At 47.0% G+C, this 16,213-nt stretch overlaps 1 pseudogene; it reads right to left on the reverse strand.

Annotated features, from left to right (window-relative positions):
* Positions 1-13,396: 13,396 nt before the first annotated feature.
* On the reverse strand, positions 13,397-14,585 carry LOC146873836 (uncharacterized; annotated as a pseudogene).
* Positions 14,586-16,213: the final 1,628 nt, after the last annotated feature.

Genomic DNA, 16,213 nt, shown 5'->3' on the forward strand with positions numbered 1-16,213 from the left:
CCACCTATTTGTGCCCTTCCTCCCAAAAGCATTCCGGCATCTGTTATTCCTGGTCTCACCTGTGAAGCAAAGTAGGACAAGGGAGAAAGACATGGAATTGATAGGGAACCGTAGCCAAGTGGCTAAGGCATGAGTCTGCAATACTTCTATTCGTCGGTTGGAATCCGACCGGTTCCTACAGCGCCGCGCCATTCCACCCATCATTTTTTTACTTAGTGGATAGAACGGGGGCCGGAGCTTGCTCCTTCGTACTAGTGTAGTGGCTTAGCTGCCTGAGTTTCCCATCCTTACCATATTCCTATTCCTTAGCACAAGCACTCAGTCAGTCTACTACCTGTAGGTCGAGTTCAATTACATCGAACCTTATGTTACCTACTTTGACTCATATCTTAGGTATACCTCAATACAAGACAAGCACAGGAAAGGATATTCAATCAAAACCGGGCTATCGCCCTATTCTCTCTCAATTGCCTATCCTTTATAGACGAGGGGTTCGCGATTAGCAAGATCGGCTTCTATATCACTTATCAGGGCTCTGTAGACTTAACTGTACTTTCTCCGGCTAGGAAGCCTTTGGTGTCCATGGATATGGATGTAATTTTACCGATTAAAGCGATTAAAAGCCTGAAAGATGCGCTGTCCTAAGCCTTAAGTTAAGGGAAGGGACATTTCATTTCAATCAACCTATTAGTAAAATGTGAGAATGAGCGGACAGGCCGATCGGATAAGATTCTTTTCCTTTACGGAGGGAGCTTACGGACGGGCCAAGCTCTTTATGACTTCTTTGACGCAGATTGAAAGTCTAGTTTGACAGTCTTCGACAGATCTTTTTTTTTCGGGGTCTTCCCTACCCCCTATAAGGTAAGGCAAGTAAACTCGTCCTTGGGAAGTCTAGCTTTGTCCTTCTGAGTCTCGTCCTTTATAGAACTTCCTAACATTCTTTCGTTCGTTATATAGCGATAATCGCCCTTATGAGGCACTTTCACTAGGTTCTCATTTCCGAAAGAAGAAGAGCATGTTTAGGAGCAGCCCCTGAGTGAAGAGCAAGCAAACTCCGCCCCTATCTGCCGGCTATAGGTCACGAACTATAAGACCAAGGAAAGCAACCTCTCGTTAAACCGCTTTAATGTTGCCTTTTTGGATATCCAAGAGAAGATAAGGCTGGCTTGGGGCTAACCCTTCCTGACAAGGAATTTCATGACGGGCTGACCTTTTCCTAGCCTTTACCAAACGATTAGCGAAATTAAATCGAGGAATCAAGGACGATTCGATGACTCTCTCCAATAGATCTCGATTTGCGGACGATGTCGTTAAAGAGTCGACACCGCTTTGCACAAGAATCGGTTCTTTGTATGGATGGACAGAAGGGCTCAGCCAGACCCGGTTCAATTCGTTTTTTGCGGGAATACCAGGTTCAAGTTCAAGGGAAGATAAAAGAAAGCGTAACTCTTTGCTTGTTGTCCTCTGACTCTTTTAGCCTGCCTTGTGGAGGTCTCTCGGGTGTCTACGGCGGATCCGATCAGTCTCGTGCGAAAAGAAGTCTTTTCCGATCTTCCACTAAGAAAGGTATCGTCACGACAACTAAATTTGCCCGGTAAACTAGTCGGGGCTCCCCATGGTTTAGTAAGAGGGAGGGGATAATGTCTATTCATCCGGGGGTTCATTTCATTCATTATGAACTAAAAAAAAAAGTGTAAGGCTGATTAGTGAGGTCTTAAAAACTTCATACAATGAATGATCAGCCATTCCATTTGTGCTTTCAGCAAGTAGGCGACGCGAATCTATGGTTTCTATGTTTCAATCGGGTACCAATTGCTTGGATGCGTTTGAAAGCCTCGAGATTCCTTTCAGAAAAAAATTCTTTCTAGGTTTGTCTTGTGTCTCCGTAACAAATGGTCCATTTATTGATGGGCGAACGACGGGGATTGAACCCGCGCGTGGTGGATTCACAATCCACTGCCTTGATCCACTTGGCTACATCCGCCCCTACCCCCAGGTTTGAGTCTCTATCTACGATCAGATTCTTTATGAACCCCCTATGACCGCTATCAAAGAGAAGCTTTTTCCTAGACTATCACTATAGTAGTAGCAAGTCTATTTCTTGTTTTTTGGAATTAGGGGAAGCAAAGCTTCAAACAAAGAGGTTGGGCTGTTCACTTCATTGATTTGACTTCACTTTACTTAAGATTAAAGATAGGGGCCGGGCGGGCAGTGAAGGCTCGTTTAGTAGAAAGCAAGCTCCGCTTTTTGAAGCGAGCCCCTAGAAAGCCTTTGCACGCTAGCCTCTTGTAGTTGAGGGTTCCAAACCTGCGCACCCCTCAACTACAAGCTAGCTTTGAAGCCCCTACTTTATGGATGATGGATTGTTGGGATATTAGAAGAAGCCCCTTTCTACAAACCTTTCTAGAATATATAGAAGGGAAGCTCGAAGAGCTTTCTTCGCATGCTTGAGCTTTCCCCTTTCTATTAGTAAGGTTGTCAAAAGGTAGGTTTCTTACTAAGTGCTTGTGCTAAGGAGCTTCTTTCTCAAAGTCAAGTTTATCGCTTCTTGCTTTAGAAAGATTGCAGGGGCGCGCGCCCTTCCTTCAGCCGGCTCCGCCCTATCTATTCATCTCTTTATTTTCTCAAATGGATCTTTAGGGATCTCTCTTGTTCATAGATCTTGAAACCAGATCAAGATCCATTTCTCAATATATCTTTCTATCTATCGATAGATAGAAAGATATAGATCTCTATCTGGATCTATCTCCATATCTAAGAAAGAACACTTAAAGGGCGTAACCAACGGAAGGTTCTCACCCTGTCCCCGACATTGTTCTCCGACGATGCCCCCTGGGCGAAAGGGGCCACCATTCTCTTTCTTTCGTTCCGATCAGGACAAGTGGGTTGGTTTCGTCCTTCTATCTACGCAATTCTCTGTCTTCGTTCGTGATCATGTTGGGCGAAAGGTAGTTGTAGAGGAGCGGCTGTTAAACGGCGATTCCCCCCTTTCCATTGAAGTAGGGGGGGCCTCCTTCCCCACCATTCCGGCCTATTATTGAGGGGGATTTTACCTATGCTGAAGGTTGCTTGCTTACCAAGCCACCCACTTGAGAAGCTAGTCGCCAGAAAGAAGCGGCGAGGACGCGAAGCTGTCTACGAAGCTTCCCTCCCCCTGTAGTCGAAGTACTCGGCGCTACTTTGATTCAAAAGGTTCCCGACTTTATCCGGTTTCCGCAACCGTAATCATTTGTCATTCCGATTACTTCATCCATCAACCTTTTTTTCAATAGCGGTACGCTCTAAAGTAAAGGATAAGCTTGCATTCTAGAAGCGGTAGCTTCCCGCCTCCTTCATTTCTACTGCCTCCTTCGGTGATAAAAGTTCCCTTCCCTTTTCTAAAATGCCCGATTGGTCTGCCTCAGCAAATGTACAAAGTGGACCGCTGTTTGGCTGACCCTCTTCTTCCCATTTGGGTTGGGTTGACCCAGAAGTCAAGTAAGAAGGAATGGAACCACTGGAGAGTCGTCCGCAGTTCACACTTGGGCAAAGACGACTGAGTTTGGAAGCGGAACACGAACCGATTTCCGCTATTCCGGGTTCTTATTGAGCGTAGCGAAATCAAGGTTTATTAGAAAGTCAGCGAAGTTTCTATGGTGTTCTACCTTTGCGTAGTCTCGGTCCACAGTGGAAGGCTCCGTACCGACGCCTCACTACTACTGAATTGAATGAATGGCTCAGCGATTTCATAACCTGAGCTTTCCTTAACCAGCTGACCTTACTTCGTAACCTTAACGTACTTTCTTTCTTACTATATCATAGGCCTTCGCCACTTCAAACGGGCGCTTCGCCCTTTCTTTTTTTTATTAGAAAAAAACGGGGCCTTACTTATTCTGTTCAGGGAGGATGAAAGACAAAGAAAGGGATCAGGGGGCTTATTGATCGGAGAAAGGGAAGGGACTTATTGGACCTAACTGAGAAGGAGACATAAAGGGATCACCTTACCTTATCTTGAGTGAGAGAGGCAAGTCGCAAGGCAAAAAGCTTAGTCGTTTTCAACTCCGAGAGTGACTTCACTTACGGGATTTCTATTTCATTCAGAGCCTGTTCCGGGCATTGAGGGCAGACGAAGACTAAGAATACTTTCGGATAGCACGTGAGATCAACTACTTAGAATACGCTACCATCTGTCTTCGATTATGCTCGTTCTACTTTGAGGGAGAGATCGCTCCTTTAAGGAGACGGGATTCTACTATTCTATATGAATATGATCCCACCACTTGAAACTGATTCAACACCATTCTTATTCCAAGAGAAAGAAGAGCAAGAACATCGCTTATTCTGCAGCAACCTTCCTTTATGCCTCTGTCGTCTTCGGGCTAAGGCCTGCTGAGACAATAGATAGTCAGGCAGGTGGCCTAGCCCTAAGGTGATTCTCGCTCCGACTTTGATTTTTGATTCGCGTAGTGATAAAATCATTTCCGATTGGCTTTCTTTGTTTGCTTTCCTTTCCCTAAACTTAATCGAATCTTTCTGCCCCATAAGAGAAATTGGCTTTTTCTGGTGAAAACTTAGATGTTGAAGCATGGGCGGCCGTCGATCGATGAATTGAGAAAGAGACCGGGGATTCCATTTCAATAGAGAAAGCTATCGATGGTCGCATTGGGACGGGAACAAGAGCAATTCTTGGTCCCACCAAACCATGCCATGAACAGTCGACTCAACCAGGGGATATTTCAACTAAGACTCATTCCGTCTATTGCTCTACCTTCCTCCAACAGATTGAATTGCATCGTTTATTCCTATTCCTTCCGGCAAAACTAGCTGCTGACTCAACCTCACCCTCGGGTCTACGCCCTCTTTGTTTTAGCATCGGCGATTGAAAGAGAGTAGGAGCGCATTCTCTCCATCTCAGTGGGAAAGTCTATCGCTCTCAGCAGCAGTTCCTTGGTCATACCCTCGGTGATGACTAGCAGTCCTTCCTGATTGAGTTCTCACCCTCTATGGATAGATCAAGAGTTCCGGCCCGGCTATGATTCCATCAACAAACCCGATTCGGTATAAAAGCTTAGCTTCTATTACAATAATCTATTTTGAAAAGAGCTATCCTAAAGCTTGACAGGTCTCCCCGACTCTGTTTTTCACTCGAAAACCGAAAGCATAAGGATGAGCCTTGGGCCCCCTTTCCCAAGAGCAGAAGGAGCGTTTAGATACTGTACCTGTGCGTGCAGGAGCAAGGACGAAAGGAGAACAAGTCGCAGGAGAAGCGTTGAAGAAGCAGTAGTTTAAGCCATTGATCCTGCAGCTTATCAAAATAAGCACCAGCAGACAGAGGTAGATACAGAGCCATAGGCAAACCTTCATGATCGATAGCCTTTTTTTATGAATACGACCCTCGTGCTCGAGAGGCGGATCCAAAGGCAGTCGCTTACCTAGGAGCATACTTCGGTGTAGCATATATAGCGGCATACCCCTTTGACCTAGGTGGAAAAGATATCTATTGAAACCCACCATAAGTAGTATCTGGGGAGACAGCTGCGGATACAGATTTACCATAAGCAAAAGCGGCTACTGAGGCGAAGGCAAATAAGGTTCCGTTCCGAAAAAGAAATGGAAATAAAAAAAAGGTCTGATCCAATATTTTGCTTTCTTGTTGTCTTGAATTGTTATAGAACGGCTTTCTATTTATATAAGGTATAGTTGGTAGGATGAAGTGGGATGTGAAGCCTTAGTGGATATAGCAAGTGTGCCGGGGATGCGGCTCGGGCGTAGTAGGTCTGGACGCCTAGCATGAAACAGCCTTCTCTGGTAGCGGCACTAGACCTTAGTATAGTATCTCTCTAGCTTCCAGTCTATATCAAATAAAAAAACGTAGTTAGCAGAGGTAAGTCTGTCTGGCGTTCCCTCGCGTAAAGGGCGACTTTGGCATCGGCTCTCTGGCCTCAAAACCACACCCGAAGGAAGGCCAGCCCAGAGCCCTTCGAGGCTAGGAAACTCTTCTTATTTTGGCCAGCCATCGGGAAGACCAGCAAAGGCAACTTCCAAGTCAGCGGGTACTAGCCTGACAGCCCGACCTCACTCAGGAATAGACACTTGAAAAAGGCCCTCAATCAAAAGAGTCTCTTTCCCGGAAAACTATCCTCTCGCTCCTCGATCTCGAACTTATATGGTCCATTGTCCTTGAAAATAATTGACAGCGAGTTGTAACCAGCGGTTAAGGCAATCCACTTCTTGCTTTGTGGGACTGGGGCCATTCCCCCCGTTTGCCTTTTCTGAAGCTCAATCGTGGATGAGTCGTTCTACAAAAGACCCGGCAGATGGAATGCCCTTCGGAAACTTGTCGGATTCCTCCTGAATAAGGGGCTTGATGAGCTTGGCTAAGTCGGATTTGATAGTCCGACTGCGTTCCAAATCAAGCTGAAAAGGATCCTCGGGTTATCGAATATCATAAAAGAGAAGAATGGTTGTTTCGATAATCAGAGTAGCGATTAGTCGTATCAATCGCAATGGAAAGCCCATGAACTACAATAGCCTCAAAAAATTATATTCCATAACCTGACTTTCGAAAGCCTTACCCTTCGACTCGACAGTCTTTCATAGCCTTCCTTATGCTTCTCCTTCATCAGATCCTTCTGTTCTGTAGACTAGGTCTTGAAGAACCTATTATTTTGAGTCTTCGGCCCTTCGCTCTAGTCATTACTGCTTTCTGGTCAGTATCAGCCCCTGGCATCTTTTCTTCTTATGAATCGTCAGTCACACAAAAGCAGGACTCATTTTTTCCACCCCAACCGGCACCGGTCCATTGGCTGTAGGAACTGGATCCGATGAATCTCCTCGCCATCCTGCCAGTCCTAAGGACTCAGACTATAAAGCCGCACTCATCTCTTGAAAGGAATCCCCTCGAAAAACTCGCCTGAAGGTGTTCAACTCGGGCTTGAAAAGCACTTCCTGCCACGTCGGTTAGCTGGAATATGGACTCCACTGTACAAATCTAAAGCCTTAGCCTCTGACCCCTTATATTGATATTGAAAGGCATAGTTTAATATTTTCATAACCTTCCAAACGGCACAGGCACAACCATCACTGGCAACCCGCTCTGTCTCGTATGAAGAATGGGCAACGGGCATTCATGGAACAACTGGGACTGGAAAGGCAGTCAACTCACTCCGCATTACCTCGGGTCATTGGTCACAATCGAGTCAGCTCTACTCACTGGTCTATGGAAACTAGCCCCTCTGTCCCTGACTTCCCCGGACCAACAAGCAAAGGATGAGACTTGACTTTGGACCGCGAAAGAATTTGACTATGAAAGGGCGCGTTAGCAACAAGCAACGGGTGAGCTCGCTGGCGCGAAAGCCGTATAGCGTAAGTGCATTCGTTTTCTTGCTGCAGCCGTTTTCTTGGTGGGTAGTCGAATGAAGGTCTTAGAGATGGGGCTCGGGGCCGAAATAGGCGGAAAGAGGTGGGTTTAGCACCGCTTTTCCAGTTCGATAGGCAGGAGAGGGGGCTTGGTCCTCGGAGCTAGACAATGGAAAAGAAGGCTTAGACGCGCATCAGAAGCACTCGATTCATAATAAGATTGGATTGCCTGGGAGATGTAGCCAGAGAGCTGTGGATTTGAGTTCTTGCTTGTTGAATAAAAAAGTCTTTACAAATGTAGCTAAGGGGCTCGAAAGCTGCGAAGAAAGTACTCTTACTAAAGTGAAGCGCGCAAAGAGAACAAAGAAGATGGTGAGAGCGACGTGGGGCGCTCCTCTTTACCCAACATTTGAGAATTCGCAGTATGGTTGAACCCGGGACCTGATCCACAGGCCTTGGAACGACTCTCTCCCTTTTAGCGCCGGCAGGAGATAGATTGATTTAGAGGAAAGAAGGAAGTTTCTCTCCTTAGATTATATATATAGCCCAGATATAGAAATAGAAAAGGACATTCTAGAAAACTCTCCTCTATCTAATTCAATCCGAGTCCTATGTGACTAGGGACGGCCACCGCCCTCTTTCGTGGGAAGACTTTGGACTCAATCTCTATTCACGTAAGAAGAAGGACGCCATCTTGAATATTGAGGAGGCTCTTACCTAGACCTACTATCAGGCTATGGTGAGATCGAGCAAAGAAGAGCCTATTACAGTAAGATTCAAGTATTCTTTCCCTTTCCCCAGCTGCTGAGAAGGCCATGACGAGACTAATAAGGCCTTGTTCCTCTTCTCTCTTGCCAACTTCAAATGAAAATCGGAGATTCCCTTCCCTCATCCGCTCTCACTGCTCATCCTATCCTACCCTTGGCTGCTATGCCATCCTGATAAGATATCAAAGAGAGAACTGGGAAAGAATCCACAAAAAGGGAGCCCCCCGAGCGTAAGGCTCTCTTATCCCAGCGAGGAAAGACAGGGGGCGAAAGGGATATGAGTATAGAGTGATTCAGATACCTTACCTATGGAGTAAAAGAAGAAAGAGATAAGTAAGCGGGAGTACTATTCTAAACTATAGCTATAGGAAATAAAGTCCCTTTCAGAAGGGGGTCTATCGCCTTAAGGCTCATTGAAGGACAGATGGCCTTCCCTAGCCCCTTTCGCCTGCTATTAGGTTAATCACGCACCTAAGAGAGCTTATTTGGACTCCTCATTCTATCTGGAAAGGACCTATTAGACGTCTAACTTATCCCAATCAGTCTTATCAACTGAAAAGAAGGAAGTGTGACGCGCTCTCTTAAGCTTGCCTGTCTACCTTCTCAAAGAAGAAGACGCAGAATGAAGCAAGAAATTGAGAATCTCCCCTGTTCCTCGCTCCATTTGTCAAGCCTTCTCTTCTTTCTATCGCATTGAATAAGATCTCTCTGCCCTTCTGTAAGCGACTATCCCATCCCGTTCCTTTCTCTTTATTTTCTTGATTGAAATGTCTCCTTCCTGCCCTTAGAATATCTTACTAGCCTAGGGAAATTATAATGGAGGGAATAGCTTGAAGCTTCTTAAGCTCACCCTATTTTTAATAGAAAAGAAAAAACTAAACAAGCAACGGCTAATTGAGACTCTTATAGATTAGCGCAAAAAAATAGATTATTTAGAAAGAGTTTCTTTGTTGTTGTTTAGTTAAGCCTCCCGGACTATCAAGCAACAAGGAAGAAACCCCGGTAGATTAAAGTATATACTACCGCTACAGACAACAAGCAAGAGCTTTCAATTCGATCAGAGAGTTCTATCTGAGAGTGAGAAAGACTTTATTCCTTATTCAATACCCAACCCTTAAAAAAGGTATATTATGTTTATCCTTGTGAAATGCGCCCTTACTACTTACACTTAACACTAACAAAATCTTCAATTGAAATAAAGCTCCTCAAGGATAAAAACCCTCGGTAACCGGCGCTACGACCCCGCAAGGCACTACTGTAGCACTCATTGGCCCTAGATTTATGTCTCAACTATCAGAGCTTTCATTCCAGATCAGATTCAGATTACGTGTTTGTGTTATATACGCAATTATATGTTGCTGGTTCGGTAAGGCTCCAAGTAGTATTCCCTCTCCCCTCGTACCAACGCTAGTTGCAGTCGCTAACCTCTGGGTCGTAGAGCTGTTTCCGGAATTCTAGGAGGGGTAAATGACCTTTGGTCTTTCTTGTCACGAGCTGGGCTCGAACCAGCGCTTTCCAGATTAAGAATCCGGATTTCCAACCTTCTGATCGTGACTTTTGTTAACCCGGTTCGTCCTTCTCGTCTTACTATAATGGACTACATCCGGGCCGCCTAATAAATGTCTTTTTTTTAAGGTGCCTATAGAAACTGTTGGATATAGGAGACAGCTTGTAGATAATAAGGGCTCATTATGCCCAGCTCGAGGAGGGAGTTGTATATGTTTTCCAGTACTGGAAAATCTTCAACGTCCCCATGCAGGTGGTCGGCTACCTGCTGAATAGTCACCCCCCCGGGCAACGGTACACCTGTGAAACGCAAGAGAGTCTCGAGTTTCGTGGAAATGAGCTCCTTAACGGAATCAAAAGCAAAGTCGGACGTGAATCAGTAACCGTTGTTGGTGTTTGCCGGTGATTGGTCTTTAACGGATGCAACTATTGGTGGTTGTTCTGCTGCAACCGAATCAACAGGATCTACTGTTGCAAGCAGGGTGGCTTTGTGGGAAAAAAGGCTTTGAAAGCGGATGCAATTGAAAGAAAAGAGAGTGACAAAACTGACGGGAATAAGGTTAAGCCAGACCTGACCCGAGGGTGACGGAGATTAGTGTGCTACCTTTTTGGGTAGCAATTAGTTAGAGAACGTGGGCAGCATTGGCTTAGGAAAGGGCGGGTTTCGGTCTGGGTGGTTTACTAAAGGTAAGGGCATTATGTAGCAAAGTGGACTTACCATTGCTATTATAAACTAAAAGAAAAGGGTTGTTCTCCTAACTAAGATTCCTTTCCTAGCCTATTCAATGTGGTCATGTAATATAATTCAATGGGAAGAGGATAGAGTACCGAGTACGAGAGCCAGTTAGTTGCTAACCGGAAGAGAAGGGAATCGCATAATTTCATCCCATTTGGTTTGGTTGCTAGCGAGTGAGGCGCAGATGGGCTTATGACCTCGAAGCTCCAGCTTACTTCGCTTCGGGGTTTAGCTATGAACCGTAACTTCAATCGATCGGTCTCGCCTGCCAGTAAGAAGCTTGACCGGGCAAATGCAGAATCATCATAGGTAAGAAGCACAACACCATGTTCCCTCTTTCCTGTCGCAACTAGTCCCCTTCTTCTGTGAGCTAGGTCCACGGTTGCTACTTCTCTCGTCTCTGGAAAAGGGAAAAAAAACGAAACTATATGGTCAGTCACTTCGGGCTACTTTTTGGGGATCGTGATACTCGGGCTTATGAATGGAAGGAAATCCCCTCTCCAAGTGTGTTACTCTTTAGTTAGGGGAAAATCCCGGCCTGGGGCCTTCGCGTCCGCCCTGTATTCTGCTTCAGCACTAGAACGAGCAACCAAACTCCGTTTTTGACTTTCAAAAGAAGTGACGAGATTTCAACCCACCAACTGAACCCTTTGCGGTAGCCGGTGTCGGCTAGCAAGTTTTGGTAACACAGGTATGGCTCCGTCCGAGGATCGGTTATTGCGTAGGTAGTGAGTAGATGAATTGACGGTCCGGCCCTAATTCCAGCGAGGAGCGACTCATTGGAGCTTCGTTCACGTCAGGGTCCGGGGTAGGCGTTTCTTTTCATCGATATTGGGTTGGTGGTCCGTCAGGAAAGCCGGGTGTGGCGATCCGATCAACGAAAATAAATCCTGAAATAACATAGATAACAATATAAATCGTTCAGTAAGTACGCTAATCTTGACAGTTTTTGGAGAAAGCGTCTGTTCACTGGCCCTTTGAATGGAATCTGGAGATGTAGTTGCGTGTAGTTAACTTTTTTCTTCGAGATTGGCTTGGTCTTCAGGCAGTCTCCTATATCAAAGAAAATAGTAAGAGAAAGAAGAAGCAAGGCCCTTAGACTTAAGTATAAGGAAGGGTGAGTACCCCCATAGGGCTCTGTTATATCATTTGAATTACTCAAAAATCTCACTTTTTTGAGTTCATATTATGTCGGAATTCAACTTCGTAGAATTCCTAACCAAAGGAGACATTCTCTTTTATTGGCTTTTCCTGTGTATCCAGGGGCTATTCCTACTATATATCTTTCTAGCCTTGTATATGCATCGTAAAGATCGAAAAGAACTGGAAAGGATTGCATTTGAGAAAGAAGGGGTGGATATCTATTTCAAATATTCTTGGAGGGGCGTAGAACTCAATATACGGCACCGTCATGGAAGCCAGCCCCCTCGTAAGGATCAACCTCATGGGTAAGGATAAGGTGACGAGACTTTCTCAATTCGAGATGTTAGAAGGTGCAAAATCAATGGGTGCCGGAGCTGCTACAATTGCTTCAGCGGGAGCTGCTGTAGGTATTGGAAACGTATTCAGTTCATTAATTCATTCCGTGGCAAGAAATCCATCATTGGCAAAACAGTTATTCGGATATGCAATCCTGGGCTTTGCTCTAACCGAGGCTATTGCCTTGTTCGCATTAATGATGGCCTTTTTGATTCTCTTTGTTTTCTAAGTTTCTCCTTTTGAAAGGTGTAGTCTCTCCTACCTGAAGAGGACGAGGCCCCCGGAAATGGGGGGAAGGGGATAAAGGAGAACCCTCCAATCCCTCATTAGGGAACACCTGTAAGATGAGTCTGCCGCTTTCTTTCATAACAGAGCCGGGAATAACGGCTGGCATAGAAGTCTCTCGCACGCAAGGAGATGCATTTCTGGTACTGGACAAGCTCTTAGGGAATAATCTCTTTCTTATTTATTCCTTTTTTCCCATGACGACTAGGAACGGGCAAATCAAAAATTTCACTTCGAATTTCGGACCTCAACATCCTGCTGCTCATGGTGTTTCACGATCAGTATTGGAAATGAACGGAGAAGTGGTGGAACGTGCGGAACCACATATTGGATCACTCCAGTGCGGCACGAAGCCGCTGACGCCGAGTCGGCTCCTATGCCGCTAGCTATGCCCTGCTTGCTTGGTCCCCCGGCACGGTGGAGGTCCCGTAGCGCGTCATGAGCACCGGGCTAAGGGGCGGTTGAGCAACTCAAGCGAACCGCCCTACCTTACTACAACATAAGGACAGAAGGGAGAAGGTTGTGAAGGTGGCCTCGTTATCCACACCTCCGGTCAGATGAATGGAGGACCGACCCGGGTTTTCATGAGCGTTGGCGGGTCCTGGAGTGCCTGTCAAGGGCGCTAGCGCATACCCCGGGGTGATCATCACCACCTGCACCTCACATCTCGGCACAGCGGAACGTGTAACCCGCCTGCTGTCTCATTCAACTACATTTGTTCCTGTAATCCATAGCCTAACAGAACGCAGCAGCGAGGGACAACCCGCCCATACAGCCAGCGGGGAGGATGGCACTACTGGCAAAGACCGTCCGGCGAAAACGCCGCAGGCGCGAAGCGTGGTAGGCCTGTGCCGGGGGAGCATAGCATAGGTAGGAAAGGGAGCCAGGACGGTGGAAGAGCCAGGGGGGGCCGGGTCATTTGACGGAAATGGAAGGCTTTTCCCCTATTAGAGAAGGCCCTCTGAAGTCAAGGGGAAGTGCATGAATTCTTGGAAAAAGAGGGAGCAAGCCTATAAAAATGAATGAAAGTGAATAGATAGAGTCAACGGTACGACAGACAGCGCTGCCTACACGCGAATTAGCTTCCGAGGTCGAGCAGTCTCAATTTCACTACAGGATTTGCGAATGAATGCTGGGCTGGGCCACCTCGAATGGCGTGAGCCGCATGCGGGGAGACCCGCACGTACGGTTTTTAGGGGGATCTGGTCGAAAGACCGGCCGGCGCCCACCCGACTAGAGGGACTGAGAAATTAATAGAGTACAAAACTTATCTTCAAGCTTTACCTTATTCTGATCGTTTAGAGGGCGATCGCGGAGTCACTGAATGAAGTCCTCCGTTTCTTTCGGAGGTGCGTGCTGACCCGCAGCGAGGCAGAGATGACTAAGTTACATATGGAATATGGCGACGACAACAGCATGTCGTAGAAGGAGATAACAGGTGGAGCCAACGATCCGCTAAGACTAACGTATCTACAACTCCATCCCCGAGCGGCAGTCAAACGGAGGCGTGAATGCAAGATGCCAGCGGAATGATCGGCCGGACAGAGGCTAGGGCTGCTTCCTTCCCACCGCGTCCTTCCTTGTGTGTCGGAGATATAAAGCGAGTGCACCGGAAAAGAACGGGAACTGGGTCGATCTATTCTATGGCGAAGCATCCGAAGCATAACTGCACACTCACACGATCTTTGCCGAGAGATAGGAGCATTCGGTGGAACCGGTGAACTACACTTGCTTCTGGATAGATGTGTGGGACAGAGGGCTCGTGGTACCTGCTGCCCACCCTTCCTCCTCTGCTTTGAGAACCGTGTGAACGGAGAGTGGGCAGAAGGGAAGGAGGTCCTCATACGGAGTCGCACACTTACTTGAGCAGTGCGGAAGACTGGGGAATGGGTTGAGTAAACTCCCCTGGGGCCGGAAAAATAACAGACGAAGCTTTACTTAGATAGGGCTTTTATTGGTCTTTTTTTTTTCTTAGTGATTGGAAGGGAGGGCGCCTGGGTATGTTACAAAAGGGGAAGGCAGGGGTAGTACTTCGAATGGCGAAACGAAGGGCTAAATAGCGCCAGTGATTCTCTGAGCCGGTCTGGATTTTCAACGCCTCGGGAAACTGGTCGAGATAGATTAGATGACAGCACCCTTTTCCTCTCTTCCTTACCGGGAGGGCAATCTTATGGCCTTCACCTCCCGCCCGGCCCGGAAATAGAACCCAGCCCCCCCTTCTGATCCATTCATTTCTGCAAGCAGGGGGGATCCAGAGCTAATCCTCCCGTCTATTGCATAACCTAAAAAAGCTAGAAGCAAAGTACCTAAGGTGCGCTCCGCCCGGTGACTAAGAAATTGGTTTGCGCTTTGAAGTGATGAGGTCGCAAAGAGGGAAGTAGGGCGACGAAAGAAAGGCTTTCCCTCCCTAAAAAAAAAGGCGACCAGCTTTCAATACTAGTTGTTACGTTACGCTGCCATTTTTCCAATATCATTGAATAGCATGGCCTGCCTGGGGCTAAGGTAACTCAAGTGGGAGAGCCGTGTTATGGGTGACCTTATTGCACGGTTCAGAGAGCACTTGTGTATGTGATGCAAGTGAACGTGTACGAAAAAGCTGTATCTAGGGTGAGTTCTTCGTTCCGTCGTCGACCCTATCTATGTTTCTACGATGGCCCAAGAACACGCTCATTCTTCAGCCGTAGAGAGACTTTTGAATTGCGAGGTACCATTACGAGCTCAATATATACGAGTGTTATTCCGTGAAATAACTCGAATTTCAAATCATTTACTTGCTTTAACTACTCATGCTATGGATGTGGGAGCATCAACTCCGTCCCTGTGGGCTTTTGAGGAGCGGGAGAAATTGTTGGAATTCTATGAAAGAGTCTCGGGAGCCAGGATGCATGCCAGTTTCATACGACCAGGTGGAGTGGCACAAGATCTGCCTCTTGGCTTATGTCGAGATATTGATTCCTTCACACAACAATTTGCTTCTCGTATCGACGAATTAGAAGAGATGTCAACCGGCAACCGTATCTGGAAACAACGATTAGTGGATATTGGTACTGTCACTGCACAGCAAGCAAAGGATTGGGGATTCAGTGGTGTAATGTTAAGAGGTCGTGCGACATGAAGACATTGATAGCAATATGGGGGGAGTCCCCATCAGGCAACAACGGTTCTGCCTGACCCTACTTAAGCATGCATATTCTGTCAGCGAAGACTTGGTGTGAAGCCTTGGAGCTTACGTTAGAAGAGCAAAAGGCCCGGGGCTAGGGTGAGCTGAGGGGGGACAGCGTAAGTGAGCGAATGTGTGTAAGCCCAGTCAAACATGACTGTTCTAGGCGGGGCGGGCCACCCACCTTCGAATGGTGTTGGTCCTACGGACCGTGAATGGATTCGCCTCTGGCCTCTGGGCACGTCGGAACCGCATGAGTTCACCGGGGTGGAGCACAGTCCGCCAAAATCGGCATAGGTTAGGTGCTATTGATGGAACATGGTAAGCCTATCTTTCTCCATATGGAAGTGCTGCGGGCACATAGAGATGTGGGTAGAGGAAGTCTCAAAAAGCGAAGGCCGAGCTGTAGGTCACGTGACCTGCACCGAGTTGGTGGCTGACTGGGCTTTTTCCTTGATCAAAGCAGATCAGCTCGCCGCCTTCTTGTTATCAAAAAGTCGGTCGAATCGGGCGGAACGTCGAATGAAATAGGTAGCCGGGTTCTCTTTTTACAACCCTTTTCTTTTGATATGATAGGCCCGGCCACCTTCCCCCTATCCCTTATGTTTAGGAGCGGGATCCGCCCAAGAACGACCAGTCCTGTGGTGGTACGGAAGGCACGGACTCCGCGAACGTCCCGCGCCCCCTTTACTAATAAAGGAAAGAAAGCCTCAACCAGAACCACATTTTGCGTGCGGATGTAGCTAACTAAGTGTCTGACTCTATTGGTCATAGTTCCCTGCTGTTGCGGCCAGTGCTCGTTTGCGCGCGCGTGAACCAACCCAACAAACAAGGAAAGGATGCCTCCCAGGGCATATGAGAATGATTCGAGCCGTATGAAGGGAAACTATCACGTACAGTTTGTGTTTTTTTTGGGGGGGGAGGAGCCCGACAGGGTCCCCC

This window comes from Vigna unguiculata, unplaced genomic scaffold (genome assembly GCF_037176805.1).
Source record: "Vigna unguiculata cultivar grain cowpea cultivar isolate G323 ecotype 2 unplaced genomic scaffold, ASM3717680v1 ptg000378l, whole genome shotgun sequence".
Taxonomy (NCBI): domain Eukaryota; kingdom Viridiplantae; phylum Streptophyta; class Magnoliopsida; order Fabales; family Fabaceae; genus Vigna; species Vigna unguiculata.